Source organism: Nicrophorus vespilloides, unplaced genomic scaffold (genome assembly GCF_001412225.1).
Source record: "Nicrophorus vespilloides isolate i.1.1-1 unplaced genomic scaffold, Nicve_v1.0, whole genome shotgun sequence".
NCBI classification, from domain to species: domain Eukaryota; kingdom Metazoa; phylum Arthropoda; class Insecta; order Coleoptera; family Silphidae; genus Nicrophorus; species Nicrophorus vespilloides.
In genome coordinates this window covers 1-15741 of record NW_017096658.1, presented here as the reverse complement: position 1 = coordinate 15741, position 15741 = coordinate 1, and positions in this window count along the sequence as shown.

Sequence of the window (15741 nt, the reverse complement as noted above, 5' to 3'; positions counted from 1 at the left end):
TGTACACGTTATTTATTATGAGCAAGTAGAAATGTTATGATTTCTCTGTAATTTTATGAACTTAATTCAATCGATTAACTTTTCCTATTGTAATAAAGTAACAAATTATGATCAAATCTAATTGATTTTATTCGCTTGATCATTTAAGTTAATTAAACACACACACATAGGGTTGGTGAATGTGCAATTAAAAATGCGCATTCGTTTTCCCATTTTGTGTTTCTATAATGGAAACGCGACCGAGTTTGCGTTTCTTCATCCATTTCATGCCGCATTCTCTCTTCGACGCTTATTGGAAAAGTAAATACACTTCTTCGCGCTCAGACGGTTTGAATGGGGCCGAAGTGCATCAAATGGGGAATTGTGTTTCCATTATAGATATTGTTTCCTTTAAGTGCCATTTCCAATTACTGCGCTTTTCCGGAACCCCCGGAAACGAACGAGCCGCAACCCATCCATCCCCAAATCCACAGCCACCCTCACCAAGAATAATTCATTATTAAACGTCGCGCTTTCAGTCAGTCCCATCTTCGCCGCTAATTCCCACATTGTTAAATGCGATTTTATACAATCTTCACTTGTATCTCTACTCCTGTTATTAGCATCATTTAATTAAATATAAACAGTTTTAAACTGTATTAAGCAATTACAATTTTAATTAGGCCACCAACATCACGCTTTTACAAACCCCAACCCCCTTCCATTTCATAAAAGGAACGCGTATTACAGCAATATGGATAAGAACACAGGAATGTATCTATACTTGCTGGATTCCCCAAACATTCAGCTTTCATATGCATGTATTGGATTCATTCAATCTATAATAGTTTTCGAGTAAATCAATGAAATGTGAAAACACTGCTTTTTCGAACGTATACATATATACAAGGCGTTCTCATTTCGCACTTGTCATAGATCGGACATCTCTCTTCGTTCCGTTCTGGCAATGTGTGTGTTTGGATTTATGATGCGTCCGTCATGCGATACGGCGATGATCATCATGCCGACTATTCCTCCATCGCCTGGGAAATCCTCACCACCACCCTCTCATACACAACTGCAGCTATCTTGATCTTTCGTTGAGGGGGTGGAGGGTGCGCGTTTCAGTGGCCCTCTTGAAAAATGGTGGAATGTTATTTCTTTGGCGGCACGCGGTTTGTTCGCTTTCAGCTTTCAGCCCTCCTCTCCCACCCAGAGAACACACACGAGATAGATCTCATTCGCCCTAATATTTTCTGCAAAGATAGCCGAAGAGTGCGAAAGTTGGATAGAGATAGCGAGAGTGTAAAAGCGTGAGGGAGAGCGAGAAACACATCTTTCTTCCCCAATTCCAGATCCGACTATCTATCCGCCGCATCGCGTAAAGATATTTTCTCCTTCCTCTCTTTTATTCTTTCTCTATTTTTTTTTTGTTTTCTCTCTCACCCATCACATCGATTCGACGAACCTCCTCCTCCTTCCAATTCCTCCACCTTCTTCACATCCACCCCCGCAACTCGTGATTACATTACTCAAAAATCCATACCCGGTTTTTATCTTTATTCCTCGACCATTCAACGCCGCTCCTTTATTTTATTATTAACCGGATTCGCCCCGGTCCTTTTAGCTTTCATCTCTTTTTCTCTCTCATCTACTCAAGCGAAATTTGTACATCGAGCGAGCGCACAGAAAAAAAAATTATATGATATAAACGAAACAAACCGATATTAGTTTAAAGCACGTCTAGCCTTTATACGTTCACTATTTAACATTCATTTTATCTCATTCCATAAATGTTTCATTGAATTAGATACAAAAAAATATATATAGTAATTTGCTTTTATCATATTCATACACATTTATAAGGAAACATATAAAAGTTTTGTCTCTATTTTGTACTTAATTTGAACTTTCTACTGTTTGTATTTTCTATTTTTCATCCAATCAAAATTGTAGATTCCAGTAATTTTTACAAAGAATATAAACACTTTCCTCAATTCGCAATTGATTTTTTGGTAATTTCCAATTGCATTTTTTTAATGTATTTAATTTTTGAGTTACAAGATTACTTCATTCTTGAGCGCGAATTACAAACAAATAGTTGAAACTACAGAAATATTTCAAAATACGTTATATTCCCCAAATATCGGACTTTCATTTGCATCTTTTGGATATATTACATCTTTTATAGTTTCTAAGAAAATCAGTAAAATATGAAGACATCTCACATGGATTTCTCAGTAATCAAATCGAATGTTCCCTTTTATATTCGGATCGTAGATTCCAGTGATTTTTACAAAAAATATAAACACTTTCCTCAATTCGCAATTGAATTTTTGCTAATTTCCAATTGCATTTTTTTAATGTATTTAATTTTGAGTTACGAGATTACTTCATTCTTGAACGCGAATTACAAACAAATAGTTGAAACTACAGAAATATTTCAAAATACGTTATATTCCCCAAATATCGGACTTTCATTTGCATCTTTTGGATATATTACATCTTTTATAGTTTCTAAGAAAATCAGTAAAATATGAAGACATCTCACATGGATTTCTCAGTAATCGAATCGAATGATCCCTTTTATATTCGGATCGTAGATTCCAGTGATTTTTACAAAAAATATAAACACTTTACTCAATTTGCAATTGAATTTTTGGTAATTTCCAATTGCATTTTTTTAATGTATTTATTTTTGAGTTACGAGATTACTTCATTGTTGAGCGCGAATTACAAGCAAATAGTTGAAAATACAGAAATATTTCAAAATACGTTGTATTCCCCAAATTTTGGACTTTCATTGACATCTTTTAGATCTATTACATCTTTTATAGTTTCTAAGAAAATCAGTAAAATATGAAGACATCACATGGATTTGTCAGTAATCGAATCAAATGATCCCTTTTATATCCGGATTCCAGTGATTTTTACAAAAAATATAAACACTTTCCTCAATTCACAATTGAATTTTTGGAATTTCCAATTGCATTTTTTTAATGTATTTATTTTTGAGTTACGAGATTCCTTCATTGTTGAGCGCGAATTACAAGCAAATAGTTGAAACTACAGAAATATTTCAAAATACGTTGTATTCCCCAAATGTTGGACTTTCATTTGCATCTTTTGGATCTATTACATCTTTTATAGTTTGTAAGAAAATCAGTAAAATATGAAGACATCCGATTTTGATGTCTCACATGGATTTATCAGTAATCGAATAGAATGATCACTTTTATATTCGGATCGTAGATTCCAGTGATTTTTACAAAAAATATAAACACTTTCCTCAATTAGCAATTGAATTTTTGGTAATTTTTTATTTTTGAATTACGAGATTACTTCATTGTTGAGCGCGAATTACAAGCAAATAGTTGAAACTACAGAAATATTTCAAAACACGTTGTATTCCCCAATTGTTGGACTTTCATTTGCATCTTTTGGATCTATTACATCTTTTATAGTTTGTAAGAAAATCAGTAAAATATGAAGACATCTCACATGGATTTCTCAGTAATCGAATCGAATGATCCCTTTTATATCAGGATCGTAGACGTGCCTCACTTAGTCCTTTCTCTTCCTCGGACTTCTTCTTTACATCCCAAAGAACCATCCACTACAACGTACAAAACGTTCGCCTAACCGTACACATGATATAATTTCTAATAACTTTAACCATATTTCGTCCCACCTTTACTGTTACTGTTATTATTATTATTATTATTTCAATGACCACTAGGGGTTATCGTGTTTGTTAAACTTAATAGCATCAGCCTTTGTTTCGCGTTTGTTTTCCTCTCCTCTTTCTCCCTCTCTCTTTAACTTCGTTTCGTCGTCGTTTGTTACTATTATTATTATTCCTCCTCTTCATCCGCAGGGCCGACTGCGTTTTGCATTCAAATTGTATATAATTGTCCTTGTTGCCCTTCTGTGGGCCGTTTTAATAAAATTAAAAGCGTTTCGGACCATTTGCTCCGCCTGCTTGATACTTTTAAACTGCCTCGACTCTCTCCACCGCCGCCACCCCTGATCTCACAGGGGGATGCTTCAAAGAAACACACACACATATATATATATAAACACACAGAAATAGTGTGAGAGAGAGACACGTTCTTGCGTTGGACTTGGGGAGCGATTTGGTCAAAGTTCCTAGATCACGTCCAGATCGGCGGCAAAGTTTCGCCATTGGTTTCATTCGATTGCGACCCCAAAGACGAAACCACCACCGCCTTCTACCACCACCCCTCCAATTCCTAACATCTTCGCAGAGGAAGTGAAAAAGTCGCACGTAGCGGCGGCTTTCATCAACACGTTTAAAACTTTAAATTGTTCGCCACATAAAATATAATTCTCCTTTCGCTCCGCGCTCACCAAGAAATAAAGAAAGAAAGACCATTTTTTTCTCTTTTAGTTCTCCTCCCTTATTCCATTTTAAATTCGCTCGTCCCGACCATACGCCCGAATTCTAAATCAATCGAAATGCGAAGGGCTGAGGTTGTATCATCCTCATCCTCAACCTCCATCTACATTTTTTTTTCTTTCTCTCTTCAACTGCCGTGGAACCGAAGGGGCCAAATCAGAAAAGTCTCTTATGTAAGCAACAACCAAATTGAATCCCGGGATTCAATTTTCATACACTGGCTATATTCGCCCAGAGTTAGTGAGAGTGCGAGAGATGCGAAGGGACTCTTCTCGCAGCAGCAGAAGATACCTTTAATATTCCGGCGAATGCGTTGCAAATAATATAAAATGGTCATGTAAAATGTAGCAGCGGTAATATCCGGCGGATCCGCTTTCGCCTCGAAACCGTCTTGCCAATTCCAAAAATCCATCCAACCTTTACACACTCACACAGATAGAAATACACATTCGAAAATATTAAATCATATCTCTTTAGCCGCAGGGTTTTCTTAGCCAAACGGCAGATTAACATTTCTTCTTTTGTATTTTCAAATAACTACTAAATATTACATCGACTACATTCAATTCTTCGAGGAATTTAAGAAAATTTATGTAGACATTTTTCTTTACTTAATTTCAAATTGAATTTTTTGATAATTTCAATTGAATATTTCTTAATTTGAATGTATGTTTTCAATACATTAAATTTATGTAATTTACAAAGACTTCTAAACATTTTACTAAATTTCCAATTGAATTTTTGATAATTTCTATTTGAATACTTCGTGATTTCCATGTGTTTGTTATCAATGTATCTTAATATTTTGTTACTTCATTTGTGCTACAAAATTACCCGCAAACTACTAGATCTACTTAAATTTGATTAAACACGTTTTAATCCTTAACTATTTAGCTTTAATTTCCATGTTCAATCTTTTTTCTAGCATTTGTAGTATTCGAGAAATTCATAAAAAAGTGAAGACACTGTTTTCTTGCACCTTGATATTTTGTTACTTCATTTTTGATACAAAATTACCGCCAAACTACTAGATCTACTAAAATTTGATTAAACACGTTTTAATCCTTAATTATTTGGTTTTAATTTCCATATTCAATTCTTTTTTCTAGCATTTGTAGTATTAGAGAAATATCTAAAAATGTGAAGACTCTGTTTTCTTGCATCTTAATATTTTGTTACTTCATATTTGCTACAAAATTACCGCCAAACTACTAAATCTACTAAAGTTCAATTAAACACGTTTTATTCCCTAACTATTTAGCTTTAATTACTATATTCAATATTTTTTCTACCATTTGTACTATTCGAGAAATTCATAGAAATGTGAAGACACTGCTTTCTAGCATCTTAATATTTTGTTACTTCATATTTGCTACAAAATTACCGCCAAACTACTAAATCTACTAAAGTTCAATTAAACACGTTTCATTCCTTAACTATTTAGCTTTAATTTCCATGTTAAATATTGTTTCTAACATTTATAGTATTCGAGAAATTCGTAAAAATGTAAAGACACTGCTTTTTTGCGTCTTAATATTTTGTTACTTCATTATTGATACAAAATTACCGTCAAACTACTAGATCTAATAAAATTTGATTAATCATATTTTAATCCTTAACTATTTAGCTTTAATTTCCATGTTCAATCTTTTTTCTAGCATTTGTAGTATTCGAGAAATTCATAAAAATGTGAAGACACTGCTTTTTTGCATCTTAATATTTTGTTACTTCATTTTTGATACAAAAATACCGCCAAACTGCTACATCTACTAAAATTCAAGTAAACACGTTTCATTCCTTAGCTATTTAGCTTTAATTTCCATGTTCAATCTTTTTTCTAGCATTTGTAGTATTCGAGAAATTCATAAAAATGTGAAGATACTGCTTTCTTGCATCTTAATATTTTGATAATTTTCAATTGATTTTTTGATAATTTCGAATTGAATTATTGATAATTTCAATTGAATATTTCTTAATTTCCATTATGTTTTCAATGCATTCAATTTATGTAATTTACAATGATTTCCAAACATTTTACTTAATTTCCAATTGAATTTTTGATAATTTCCATTAAAATACTTCGTAATTTTCATGTGTTTGTTATCAATGTATTCGATTTTTGAAATTTCCAGTGATTTTTACAAAAATATAAACACTTTCCTCAATTCACAATTGAATTTTTGGTAATTTTCAATTTATTTTTGAATTACGAGATTACTTTATTTTTGATCGCGAATTACAACCAAATAGTTGAAACTACAGAAATATTTCAAAATACGTTGTATTCCCCAAATCTCGGACTTTCATTTGCATATTTTGGATCTTTTATATCTTTCATAGTTTCTAAGGAAATTACTAAAATGTGAAGCCATAGCTTTTATGGAGTAAAATAATATTACTTCATTTTTTTTTACAAATCACAGCCTGCTGGATGAAACCACAACAATATTTGAATGCACGTTGCATTCCCCAAATATCCAGAATTGAATTTATTGGGATAAAGTTTAAAATAAAAAAAAAACGAAGTATAAAAATTAAAGGTTTCGGTGGACGACCCCGACTCGCCGCCGCCCTCGACTACTGCACCGAAGAACCGCCGCTCCCGCCGCCGCCGCCAACTATTAAATATACATGCCAGTACACAGTTTATACGTTCAGCACTATTTCATATAATCAAATTCAGTCCAGATTTTCGAGGGGTTGCGGAATATTCAATTTCGAGTGGGAAGCGCTAGAGAAAGGGCACCGGCGCTGCGAGGCGAAGGGTACGTGTGTGTGTGGAAGAGAAGTGAGGGCGGAATTTAATTAAAACCGAATTAGTTTAAAGCCGGCAAAGAGTTTAAAAATGCATGCATGCATCTATGTGTGTATGTGTGTGTATAACCGTTCCTGAATAGCCGAGTGTTCCATGGAAGTCATTCAAAGCCTCCTCCGTCCGCTCCATTCGAGTAGTTTCCAGTTACGTTTTTGTTTTTTGTTTGTTATTTTATATCCGTTTCAATTTTTGTATATGTTTTCTACATGTATGTTACATGAAATTGCTGTATATTTTTCTTTTGTTTTTGCAAAAAAAAATAAAAATGTACATTAATAAACGGTTTTAAGGCTTCAGATGTAATTGGAATTAGTGGTAAATGTGAGTGCATTTTTGTTGTCGATGGAGCCGACTCGATACGCGACGGTAAAATCGAGTTTTATTTTCCCGGCCGGCGAAGTGAAAACAAGTTTATATATGCTATTAATTTTATAGGAGCAATGAAGAAGAAATGCCGAAACGTCTAAGTGTAAAGATAAATATTTCACTGCTTTCACAAAAACTTTTTTTTTGACAGTGAATTATTACCAAACCTATGGAGCCACAATCATTACACTATACACATTTTATTCTATACATATTCAGCTTTAAAATCCATGTTCAATCTTTTTTCTAGCATTTGTAGTATTCGAGAAATTCATAAAAATGTGAAGACACTGCTTTTTTGTATCTTAATATTTTGTTACTTCATTTTTGATACAAAATTACCGCCAAACTACTAGATCTACTAAAATTCAATTAAACACGTTTTATTCCTTAGCTATTTAGTTTTAATTTCCATATTCAATCTTTTTTCTACCATTTGTACTATTCAAGAAATTAATAGAAATGTGAAGACACTGCCTTTTTGCATCTTAATATTTTGTTACTTCATTTTTGATACAAAATTACCGCCAAACTACTAGATCTACTAAAATTCAATTAAACACGTATTATTCCTTAACTATTTAGCTTTAATTTCCATGTTCAATCTTTTTTCTAGCATTTGTAGTATTCAAGAAATTTATAAAAATGTGAAGACACTACTTTTTGAATCATAATATTTTGTTACTTTATATTTGATACAAAATTACCGCCAAACTACTAGATCTACTAAAATTAAATTAAACACGTTTTATTCCTTAGCTATTTAGTTTTAATTTCCATATTCAATCTTTTTTCTAGCATTTGTAGAATTCGAGAAATTGATAAAAATGTGAAGACACTGCTTTTTTGCATCTTAATATTTTGTTACTTCATTTTTGATACAAAATTACCACCAAACTACTAGAACTACTAAAATTCAATTAAACACGTATTATTCCTTAACTATTTAGCTTTATTTTCCATATTTAATCTTTTTTCTAGCATTTGTAATATTCAAGAAATTTATAAAAATGTGAAGACACTACTTTTTGAATCATAATATTTTGTTACTTTATATTTGATACAAAATTACCGCCAAACTACTAGATCTACTAAAATTAAATTAAACACATTTTATTCCTTAGCTATTTAGTTTTAATTTCCATATTCAATCATTTTTCTAGCATTTGTAGAATTCGAGAAATTTATAAAAATGTGAAGACACTGCTTTTTTGCATCTTAATATTTTGTTACTTCATTTTTGATAAAAAATTACTGCCAAACTAATAGATCTACTAAAATTCAAGTAAACTCGTTTCATTCCTTAACTATTTAGGTTTAATTTCCGTGTTCAATCTTTTTTCTAGTATTTGTAGTATTCAAGAAATTCAATCAAATGTAGAAACATTACTTTTTTTTTACTTCATTTTTGACAACAAACTACAGCCAAACTATTGGAGATACAATTATCGAACAATACACGTGTTGTTGTTAAAATATTCATCTTGAACAATCTTTTTGAATATCGTTTCTATCTTTCAAAGAAATCAAGTATTTGTACTGAATTGTTTTTGGTGTAACCTTGACTAGTCCGAAATCCGATGAAGTTTGCAATCAACAGTCAGTCTGTGTGTGTATGGAGAAGAAAGCCAATTGAAGAGTGAAAAAAAAAGAAGGGAAGAGAGAGTGGGTGAATTTTATTAGATTTCGGAGGAATAAAATAGGTGAATGAATGGTCGAAGGCAAACGATGGGTTGATGATGAGGAGGATCGTCGTCGTCGTAGTCGTCGGCCAGATGCAAATTAACGGCCGGCAATAACGCAACGATAATGCCCCGTGCAACGCGCGTCCTCCGCTTCATAAAACGTCGCGAAACTATTTAACGTCGCAACCCTACAGGACTCGTTAAACTAGAGATATTATAGCTCTCCACCGGTTCGAGCTCACCAAACAAAACAAACAAAATATAAAATAATAACATAAAACACAAGGATTGATCGAAAAGTTTACTAAATAGAAAACGCAGCAGAAGTTAATTAATATTTGAATTATAGCCAAACGGATGAAATCACAGATATAATTAAACACACATTGCATTCCCCAAATGTCCAGTTTTCATACGTATATTTTAGATCAATTCCATCTATCATAGTTTTTAAGAAAATCACTAAGATGAATTTCATAAAAATGTGAAAATACTGCTTTTTTCATCTTATTATTTTGTTACTTAATTTTTGACAAAAGCTACCGCCAAACTACTAGATCTACTAAAATTAAATTAAACACGTTTTATTCCTTTACTATTTAGCTTTAATTTCCATGTTCAATCTTTTTTCTAGCACTTGTAGTATTTGAGAAATTCATAAAAATGTGAAGACACTGCTTTCTTCTATTTTATTATTTTGTTACTTAATTTTTGACAAAAGCTACCGCCAAACTACTAGATCTACTAAAATTTGATTAAATACGTTTTAATCCTTATGTATTTAGTTTTAATTTCCATATTCAATCTTCCTTCTACGAATTGTACATTTCATGAAATTTGAAAGAATGTGAAAACACTACTTTCTTGCATTTTATTATTTTGTTACTTCGTTTTTGACAAAAGCTACCGCCAAATTAGTAGATCTATTAAAATTCAATTAAACACGTTTTATTCCTTAACCAAATTACCGCCAAACTACTAGATTTACTAAAATTTTATTAAACACGTTTTAATCCTTAACTATTTAGGTTTAATTTCCAAATTCAATCTTTTTTCTAGCATTTGTACTATTCGAGCAATTCATAAAAATGTGAAGACACTGCTTTATTGCATCTTAATATTTTGTTACTTTATTTTTGATATAAAATTACCGCCAAACCTTTAGATCTACTAAAATTTGATTAAACACGTTTTAATCCTTAACTCTTTGGCTTTAATTTCCATATTCAATCTTTTTTCTAGCATTTGTATTATTCGAGAAATTTATAAAAATGTGAAGACACTGCTTTCTTGCATTTTATAATTTTGTTACTTCGTTTTTGACAAAAGCTACCGCCAAATTAGTAGATCTATTAAAATTCAATTAAACACGTTTTATTCCTTAACTCTTTAGCTTTAATTTCCATATTCAATCTTTTTTCTAGCATTTGTATTATTCGAGAAATTTATAAATATGTGAAGACACTGATTTTTTGCATCTTAATATTTTGTTACTTCATTTTTGATACAAAATTACCGTCAAACTATTAGATCTACTAAAATTTAATTAAACATATTTTATTCCTTAACTATTTAGCTTTAATTTCCATGTTCAATCATTTTTCTAGGATTTGTACTATTCGAGGAATTTATAAAAAATGTGAAGACACTGCTTTCTTGCATCTTGATATTTTGTTACTTCATTTTTGATATAAAATTACCACCAAACTACTGAATATACTAAGATTCAATTAAATACGTTTTATTCCTTAACTATTTAATTTTAATTTCCATATTCAATCTTTTTTCTAGCATTTGAAGTATTAGAGAAATTCATAGAAATGTGAAGACACTGCTTTTTTGCATCTTAATATTTTGTTACTTCATTTTTGATATAAAATTACCGCCAAACTACTAGATCTATTAAAATTCTATTAAACACGTTTCATTCTTTAATTCTTTAGCTTTAATTTCCATATTCAATATTTTTTCTAGCATTTGTAGTATTCGAGATATTCATAGAAATGTGAAGACACTGCTTTTTTGCATTTTATTATTTTGTTACTTCATTTTTGACAAAAGCTACCACCAAACTAATAGATCAACTAAAATTTAATTAAAAACGTTTTATTCCATCAGTATAACATAAAATTACATAAAATAATAACATGAAACACAAGGATTGACCGAAAAGTTTACTAAATAGAAAACGCAGCAGAAGTTAATTTATATTTGAATTACAGCTAAATGGATGAATCTACAGAAATAATTAAACCCACTTTGCAATCCCCAAATATCCAGTTTTCGTACGTATCTTTTAGATCTATTATAGTTTTTAAGAAAATCACTAAAATGTAAAGATGGAGTTAATTTTTCAATATTTCATTTTTTAACGTGAATTACAGCCAGACGAATGATGCAATAAATGAACACTCGTTGTAATTCCCAAATATCTAACTCTCTTATGCACATTCTATCTATGAAAATTTCTGAGAAAATCACTAAAATATGAAGAAAGTACATCTTAATTGTTGATCAAAGCTGCAGCAGTGATCAACTTTCGATTTACTCTATAAACTTTTCGATGCAATCTTCTTATATACGATGAAGATGACAATAAGTAAAATAGAACAGTGAAATAGAACAGAAGTCGATCCGAAAGTTTATTTATTAAACTAGGTTTCGGTCGCCTGCGCCGTCTAGAGAGAGTATTGTAACTGCTCGGAGTGTTTCTCTCTAAAATTACATTGAAATTTCCTGTCGCATCCGGGCCTCGACAATAGCTCAGGATATTGCTTTGTGTCGTCGCGTTTGGCAAACCAAACCTTGTCATCATCATCGTCGTCGTCGTCATCTCAGCAGACTTTCATCCAACACGCGAAAGCCAATTCTCTTTTCTTCCCAAAACACTAACAAACACACACACTCACACGTCTTCTCTTCTCTTTTCTCTTTGTTTGCAGCAACTTTCAAATCCAATCACCGCTATTGTGTTAAAATCAACACACACACTATTCCTTCGAGGAATGAGTGCATTTTATGTGTTTTTGTTGCGAAGCGCTTCGGGGATTCGATTCCTCCTTTCTTGTCGCGACAAACTTTAACCCTACTGCAACAAAAACAACAACAATAACAACAAAGAACAAATTTGGAATGATAATTTGCAACGTCTGAAATTTAATTTCGTGTGCGCGCCTATTGAAGCGCTTTATTACATCGATTTTATCTTAATAAAAACTAGGTCTAGACGCGCGCTCTCAGAGAACAGCCGCCGCCGCCGCCCCCGATGATGATGACGACGACGACCGCCGCCCCCTTCGACCCCTCGGGGGGGCGGCCGAAGTCTAGACACGCTCAATAATGCATTCAAACGCCGAACGTTAGTTTCTCTCGTTTATTTTAATCCCTCCACCCTCACGCTTTTAACTTCTTTTTGTAGTGAACTCGTTCAGCCAAAAACAACACCCGTTTGACTAAAACGATATAATACAAATCGATTCAGCAACATTTATATAACAGTTTCAACTAGACGAGACAATTTTTTACGAACAAGAAGTATTTTGTAATCTACATACAAATATTTGTCTAATTTGAGCACAACATACATTACTTTACTTGAATTTATAGCAAATACTTGCAAAATACACCACACACTTCATTTAACAAGTATACATTGAAATATTAATTAACAAAGCAAAAATTTCTAATTAGAGAAATAAGTGATGATAATGTGAAAACTGAAGAATTTTTTCAAATTTATGAAAAGGCTAACTGCTAAGAAAATTAGGAATTTTGTAGAAATATCAATTTACAAGAGAAATTTTGATAATTACAGATGAATTGTTGTGATATTCAAATTGTTAAACATTTTTAAAATGTAAGAATTACTAAATGAATTGTGCAATTCTTTTGATATTTTATTTTAAAACATCTCAAATCGGATGAAATTATCATAAAATATTAATATTTGTAATATGAATAAGCTAAAGCAATGAATATCAGCAAATATTTCAATAAAGAAATCTTTGAAAGGTTTAAACTAAAGATTTTCCATTTTGGAAAAAAAAACTAAAATTCGGTGTCGTTCGATAATTGTGCATAAATGAATGATTTTTGTTGTTGTCGATGTTTTCTATAAACTATGTTGTTCGATTATTGAGTAATAAAATGAATGAATTGTTGAGTTTTGTTTGGGTTTAGACGAGACATTTTTTTACGAACAAGAAGTTTTCTGAAGTATTTTTTAATCTACATACAAATGTTTGTCTAATTTGAACACAAAAAACTTTATTTTACTTGAATTTATAGCAAATACTTGCAAAACACACTTCATTGAACAAGTATACATCGAAATATTAATTAACAATGCAAAAATCTAATTAGAGAAATAAGTGGTGACAATGTGAAAACTGAAGAAGATGTGTTGAAATATTTGAATTTTCTCAAATTTATGAAAAGGCTAACTGCTAAGGAAACTGGATTAGAAATATCAATTTATAAGAGAAATTTTGATAATTACAGATGAATTGTTGTAATATTCAAATTGTTAAACATTTTTAAAATGTAAGAATTACTAAATAAATTGTGTTGTGTCTTTTGATATTTTATTTTAAAACCTCTCAAATCAGATGAAATTATCATAAAATATTAATATTTGTAATATGAATAAGCTAAAGCAATGAATATCAACAAATATTTCAATAAAGAAATCGTAGAAAAGTTTAAAATTAAGATTTTTCTTCACCATTTAAAAAAAAACTAAAATTCTATGTTGTTCGTTTATTGAGTAGTAAAATGAATGAATTGTTAAGTTTTTGTATTGTATTTGCTTGATTTTGGTAGCTTTCAAGTCTATAAACTATGTCGTTTGAGTATTGAGCAATAAAATTAATGAATTCTTGAGTTTTGTTTGGGTTTAGTCACATCCAAATTTATATTGTTTGAATATTGAGCAAGAAATGTATGAATTGTTAAGTTTTTGTTTGGTTTTTGGATACTTTAAAAACGATAAACTATGTGGTTTGATTATTTAGTAAAAAGAATGAACGAATCGTTGAGTTTCATTTGGGTTTAGTCATATTGAAAGTCTATAAACTATGTCATTTGAGTATTGAGCAATAAAATTAATGAATTCTTGAGTTTTGTTTGATTTTGTATGGGTTTAGTCACATTCAAATTTATAAACTATGTTGTTTGAATATTGAGCAAGAAATGTATGAATTGTTAAGTTTTTGTTTGGTTTTTGGTCACTTCAAAATCGATAAACTTTGATTATTTAGTAAAAATATGAACGAATCGTTGACTTTTGTTTGGGTTTAGTCATATGTCGTTTGATTATTGAGCAATAAAATGAATAAATTGCCAAGTTTTTGTTTGATTTTGGTCGCATCAAAATGTTTGAACTATGTTGTTTCATTATTGAGTAACATAATGAATAAATTGTTGAGTTTTGTTTGGTTTTATTTATATCCAAATCTATAAACTATGTAGTTTGATTATTGACCAAAAAAAAATGAATGAATTGCCAAGTTTTAGTTGAGTTTTAGTCGCATCAAAATTGATTATGGCCTTCGTCCCATTGATGCAATCATGTAGAGAGAGAGAAAGATTTAGAGAAATACGCCCGCCTCTGTTGCAATCCGTTTAGATTCGCGTAAAACTTCTCCGATTTTTATTTAAGGACGGGGATGCATAAGTGAATAAACACCGATTGAGGATTATGAAGTCTAGACAATGCGGATCGCATTATCGACGCTACTACCAGCAGCAGAAGCACAAAATCCTCCCCACACACACACACACATACAAAACCCCAACCCTTCAGCTCTCAATCTTCGGAATATGGTGGATGGGAAGGAGAAGAAAAAAAAAGTAGGTAAAGCTAAGATGAAAAAAGGGGAATGAAACGAAGAAGCAATAATGGCAATGAGAGCTTGTGAAAGAAATCGAAGATAATTTTCACGCGATAAAAATGGGAAAACCGACCTTTTCGTTCTCTGCAAATTTACGACAAAGTCAATAAGAAAAAAACGCACTGCTTTCATCGAAATATTGTTATTTTGTTATAATAATTTAAAAACTCTATTTTCTTGATAATTATAAGAAAAATAAATAAACTACTATGGTATTAATTCTATTACATTATATTGTTTGCGGACGGGCGGCGGTGTTTTCACATTTCATTGATTTACTATAATAGATAGAATGAATCCGATACATGCATATGAAAGCTGTATGTTTGGGGAATCCAGCAAGTATAAATACATTCCTGTGCTCTTATCCATATTGCTGTAATACGCGTTCAAAGTTGACAAATTGAAATTAGAACGTTCGAAAAAGCAGTATTTTCACATGTCATTGATTTACTCGAAAACTATAACAGATAGAATGAATCCAATATATGCACGTGAAAGCTGAATGTTTGGGGAATCCAGCAAGTATAGATACATTTCTGTGCTCTTATCCATATTGTTGTAATACGCGTTCAAAGTTGAAAA